Here is a 6,142-nt window from a genome sequence, read left to right as displayed (position 1 = left end):
GCGCTAACTGCGCACATGTTTCCGACTGCGGGCTCGGCTAGCGCTTCGACTTCGCCATGGCTAGCCATGGCCAAGCTGCGCTGCCGCTGGTGGTAATAACGTTCATACAACGAAAAGAAAAAAACAATATATCAAACGATTCAGGTTGTCAGCTAAAAAAGCTACCGTAAAATTAAATACATCTTATATGTTTTTGCCGTTGTGCGCCTTTGCGACATCAGCGACGTGAGCTTGAGCGCGAATACGCGAATGGCGCTATGAATTTCTCGTGTTGCTCCGTAAATTGCAAATGGCGCGGCTGCGCCGCTAACTTTTAGACATGCTTGCAGAGGTAGTCGGTGCGAACAGTTGGAAGTTCAGTCGACTGGAATTGCTCAAGGAAAGTCAGCGGCACTGCATTTTTATTGTTTCTGTGCATTGCGAGTGACTTTGGCGGCAGCCACTCGGCAACGTCTCCGGTTTGGCGAACTTGTGAGAAGGTGAGCCTTTTGTTCTCAAATTTTGAAAGCGGTTTTTTGTTTGTATTGTAACCCTGCGTCTCGTCGCATGTTATGTTCACGATAACATCAGTACAACGTGCATGCGCTTTCTGTCTCTATTTAGAGTAATATTGGTCGATCAGCGTAAACTTTTGGATTCAATTAAGCACGAACTGTCCATGTTGGTACTGCGTGTCGAATGTGTTTTGAGATGATTCTGAGCGGGAGATGGTGTTCTGATAATTTGTGTACTACCAGATATAGTCTAGACATTTGAAACCATTTATCACACTGAAACAAAGTTGGAAAACTGTTTTGTGTTCATGCGTCTGCTGTCCTTAAACTTGACTTTTCGGCAATCATTCGCATGGCTCCTTTGGATCTGGAAAATTGACTACTGTTGCCAGGGGTGCCTGGTAGCAGAGCTCCTGGGGACGCCCAGTGGGTCATTTGTTTGTCCAAGTGCCCAGTACCAAAGGTACCATTCCTGACATTTTTCCCAGTCCGTTAACCTCATATTCCTTGCAAAGATTACAGTATGTAATCAGGTAGTAAAAAAATTGGTAACTTCTGCATATTTCAGAACAGTTCAGAGAAATGCACATGCAGCATCAGTATTCTCTCGGTAGAATTTCTGAGACCTGGATTCATTTCTTCTAGGACTGTGGCAAGCAGTAGGTCAACTGTACATAAATTTATTTTCCTTTGGTGCAAAGTAAAGAGTGCAAACGTCATAAGACAAGTCTCTAGTCTGTTTCATTCTCACTGCATTTGGCCAAAGCATAATATGAAATGCTGTATGTTTTATGCCCTAGTTTCCTTCACATTGAGCAGTAGATATTGACAGTGAATAAATAGCAAGGCAACTCCACTCGCTGACGGTTTTGCCTTCGGCAGCAAAACAGGGAATACCTTACCCCATGTGTTATCTCGACAGACTGAAAACTGCGATGGACAGCTGCGTCCACAGCTGCTATCACCTCCCAAGTGCATGCGCTCGTAAGACGCATAACTCTGGATTGCCATTAACATAGCCTTGCTCATTGCAGTTGCCGATAAACTCCTCATAAGTGGTACTATTATGCACTCTTTTCTTTGGCACTATGTATGAGCTTCTGTTTTCGCGCTTTCTAGAAATAATGCATGCAGTTTTGAACTGCGAAAAGAGAATTTACATTTAACTAGATTGTCATGTCAGTATGTTACAGCCAAATTGTACATTGATGTCAGTGCTAGTGGTTTCTTTTCATTATTTTAGGAGAATGTTATAATTTTACCTATAGCAAATAATAGCCCTCACTAATTAGCTGATTTTTGTCATGTCCAGTATTCTGATATGCTAAGCCACCAAAGCCTGATTCAGAATGTTGTCAGAACTAAAGGCACTGAGTCTTTCGTGTCAGTAAAAAATGTGCTTTATACCCCTGTCACATGGCATTCCTCGAAGGCCTTTCCAGCAAAGGCACCATTTTTCACCAAAGGAGCGAAAGCTTAAAGGAGCAGCGATGCAGCTACACAGTGCAGCCCAAAGGTGAAAGTCATTCAGGCTTAGCACCCGCTGCTATACTCGAGGTGGCTGAAGTGAGTGTTCTAAAATTAAAGTGGTGTATTCTGTTCATTCGTTGAGCTTTGACAATTTTTTATTCTGATTGCTTCCTTAAAAGTACTGCAACAGCTACTCTCATCAGCAGGAGCAGGTTTTGTACGTGTATTGCCTTGGCCTCCATGGGCGCTCGGTGTTGCCGCAACACTTTCACTGTCTTGAAATTTGAACATAAAACATAAACACCCGTACAAAAACCAAAGCCAGACACACCTTTCGTATTTGAAAAAAATGTTTTCAAACATTATTACCTTATGTATTTTTTTATTGCTTTTACTTTTTGACTTTGGATGGTACTGCGATCACAGCTTCTCGAATGCCGCGTCTTTGGGCTCCGAAGGTCTCGGTTGAGCGCCTTCGCCTCCAAGGCCCTTAGCGACAAAGGCGCAACATTTGTACCGGGTAGCTGCACTCCTTACGCCTTTGGATATGATTCTCAAAGGCCTTTGCGGTGCCCGTGTGACAGGGGTATTAGTGTGGTATGGCTGCTTGAACACCTGTCCCTGGTATCTCACAAACTGAATAAGGAAGGGAAAAGCCTCAGGGTGCTTGCCGACGTTTCGACAAGAGGACTTGTCTTTGTCTGGCAAAGTGTTCATCATTGGTGGGGTTTAAATAAGGTTTTCACTTCGAGGCGAAAGGCCTGTTGTGTGGGACGAGGGTGCGATATGGGAAGGGCGTTACGATGGGGAGCATGAACCTTGACCAGGCATGATAGCTGCTAAAGAAGATTAACCGGTTGACCTGCAAAACTGTGAAAACAAAAAAGCCCAATTCAGTAGAAACGAATCTCGGGGTATGGAGTGTGGATAGTGGGCTTGAATGGCTTTATGTCCAGCCACAACAGGTGGCTTGGTATGGCTGGCTGCCTTTTCCTGAAAAAATAGGATAAAGGAATTAAGGAGCATGGCAGAATAAAATACCAGGGGGGGTGGGGGGCAAAATAATTTGAAGTAAAAAGAGAAAATGAGGGCAGGTTCGGAGAAAAGGCAAAAAGAAGGGGGAGGGGGAGGAGTATGGCAGCCAAGGTTCCGAGAAGTGATGTCAGGAGGTGCAGGGCGTAAGGTTAAAGTATAACGATAAATTAAAGAAAGCAGGAAAGGAGGGGGAAAGTGTGGGTTGGGAAACCTCTGACCATGTGCAAGGCCTTTTCAAATAATTATGCCAATTCCGGAATGTACAGAGCTGGCCACATTTAGTGCAAACATGTGAGCGCATGGCCGCACTCTTTAGAGGTCGACTGTGTGCGGCGCAGCCACTCATCGCTGCAAAATGGCGCAAGAGGAGATGCACCTGGATGTGGTGCTTCGTGTCATGTTACACTTCGATGTGTGGCAATGTCAGACACAGTGGCCCAAAGAGCACAGCCATGTGCTCGCGTGTTCGCACTAAGAGTGGACAACCCTGTACTTGATTCTAAGTTTCCTCTGTATATGTTGACCCCAGACGAAAACAAGTTGTCTTGTCGAAACGGCAAGCACCCTGAGATTTTTCCTTCCCTTGTTCACTTTTTGAGTGTCAAGAAACCATCTGCCTACTCTCTTTGTACCATGCACTCCACATCTTGTACGGTTATTTTTGTATGTATACACCAGTGATAAATCATGAAGGAAATCAAGGGATTTGTATTTGTATTGCTTAACACTTACTTTAAAGCTATATCATGAGGGTATAGTTGAAAATGTGCTACGGGGGCTTGGTTGTGTGTCGTGACTGGTTTCTCTTTATCAGGGCTACTTGACAGCCACCATGAAACGCAGGCTTTTGAAAAGTCGTTCCTCATATAAAAGAGCGTTTCCACTGTTACAATGGAAATGTTATTTGCTAAAAACTTCAATCATTGCAGTTCAGGGATTGATATTTTTCAAATAACTAACCTGAAGTTCAAAACCTGCAGAAGGAACTATGTAACTTTTTTCCTGCCTTAAAAACCCAGTACTTAATTGCCAGTTTCAGCAAGCAGAGGTCTGTTTCATGGCACATACTTTCCACTACCTTGCATGAAAATTGTGCAGTACAGGCCCACCATAAAACTAGGGGCATAGTATACTGCTTGTATGCAACTACTTTGGCGTTAGACCATGCATAGCATGGTCTTAAAGTTATTCTTTTCATTTGCAACTGGTTCATAAAAGGCCTATTCTGGCAAAAGGCATTTAGCAAAATTATCTTCCTCTGAATGCTTCTAAGGATAACTTTAGTTCATTCAGAAAAATATATATTGACAATATCTCTTAAAGGCATAATTGTCCATATTAGCTCTTGTTACCTCACAGTATTTAGTTTTGTGCCTCCAGCATCACTGACTTGCATCATATGTTAAATAGGGTAGTAAAAAGCTCGCTGTTAGTTTAAACCACAACTCATGATGGGGCTGTGCACTTTTTGTTGTGTTACATGAAATATACTTATGTATGAAACAATTTCTTTCAGCTGCACCTCACATGATTCAAATTCCATCAGAAGAAAGGCTGCAACACAACATTGCTCACTACCTGTTGCTTTCCCAGCACATAACATGCCATAACAGCACATAGCAGGTAAGATGTGAACAAAAACAGTGCATGTATATGTTCCACACATGCATTTTGTGTACTACCAACACGATGATATGATTAACTATGTCATGTAAGAGAGAGCACACAAATTTTTTGTATATATTGCAGCATGGTTATTTCAAGTTTTAAACTGGCCATTGAAACGACCCATTGTATCACCGCTGGTTACCCGATGGCACTGGGGATCGAACTCCACACCTACCGCTTGCGAGGCAGATGCTCGGACCACTAGGCCACTCCTGCAGTCCCCCCACTGATGTTGCTTACACCAGGTGCTGTTAAAGCCCCGGTATGTATGTTGAATGCATTTTAGAAAACCATTCACTTCCAAAGTACCATTTCATCTTTATAGCAAAACCACAGTTCGCCTAGCTAGACAAACCTGCAGCATACAAGCCAGCAGAAGGGTTGCACATACATGCTTCGTTAGGAAAACATAAAAATCAAGCAGAGCCTGCCCTTCATGGTGCATTATACCCTGATTTTGAGCAATGATCAAGATAGGCAGATGGTCATTTCATTGAACACTTGCATGATACATTCGTAGAATCGAAAAGACAAGTACTATTGCAAAATCTTCAAACAGTGTTTATTCTCAGAGAAAACATATCATGAAAAAAGTGTTGGATTAGTTATGGTGCACCTTGTATGGGGAAAGGGGCTCCCACTTTGTGAAAGGCTTAATATTGGAATAACGACAGCGTTTAAACTAGTTGGGTTACCATGTTTAGATAGTGGATGTGCTCAAAAAGACACTGGAAGTAAGCGCACTGTGTGGAAATCTCTTTCTGTATCCTTGTCTTTTCGAGCGCTTTCACGATCTAAACTTAATTTTGGAAGAGAGCAAGGAAAACAAATATTTAAATTCTGATAATTAAGGATAAAAGATCATGTTTCATTGTGTTGCTTAAAGTGTACATTGTATCACTATTGCTGTATTGCAGCACTTCTGTCGTGGCCTTACATTGCAGCCTCTTGACTTTTGTTTATATAATAGGCAGTCCTTTTTTTCATTCGATTGCAACAATTTAGGAGTTACTACAAAGTTGCGTGGTAGGGAACTCTCAGATTAACGGTTTGCATTATTACGCCCGCATAACTTGCTAAGTGTTTCACTGCAGTCTTGTTACTAGAACAGCCTCTTGAAAGTATTCAGCCTGGTGGTCATTGAGGGTTACTGTTCACATATCAAAAGGCCGGATCAGCTGTATACTCTTTACAGCTACCAGAACTATGGTACATTTCATGACATGCTGGCTAAAGAGTGCTGGAGCACCAGACTGGGGATTTGGATGAAACAATTTTCAAATGTGTGCTCGGTATCACGCTGTTTTGTTCCAGTTGTGGAGAGGTTTTCTTTTCATATTTGTTCTGTCAAACATTTAAATTTTGGGCAATATGTTGTTGCCTTTATGTTGTGTTCTCTTTGTTGTTGAGGTTTAGTATTTTTGGCACAAGCACTCCACTCTATTACTTTTCAGTATAATTTAAAATTTGTAGGG

At 42.4% G+C, this 6,142-nt stretch overlaps 1 long non-coding RNA gene across 1 annotated transcript; it reads left to right on the top strand.

The window, feature by feature from the left end:
• Positions 1-276: 276 nt before the first annotated feature.
• LOC144101239 (uncharacterized) lies at positions 277-4,923 on the top strand. The gene is made up of 4 exons (XR_013307968.1): positions 277-479; positions 887-957; positions 4,516-4,622; positions 4,749-4,923. It is a non-coding gene; the product is annotated as an uncharacterized LOC144101239 (long non-coding RNA).
• Positions 4,924-6,142: the final 1,219 nt, after the last annotated feature.

The sequence above is a fragment of the Amblyomma americanum genome, chromosome 1, assembly GCF_052857255.1.
Source record: "Amblyomma americanum isolate KBUSLIRL-KWMA chromosome 1, ASM5285725v1, whole genome shotgun sequence".
Lineage (NCBI taxonomy): Eukaryota > Metazoa > Arthropoda > Arachnida > Ixodida > Ixodidae > Amblyomma > Amblyomma americanum.
This window is presented reverse-complemented; position numbering and strand designations above follow the sequence as displayed.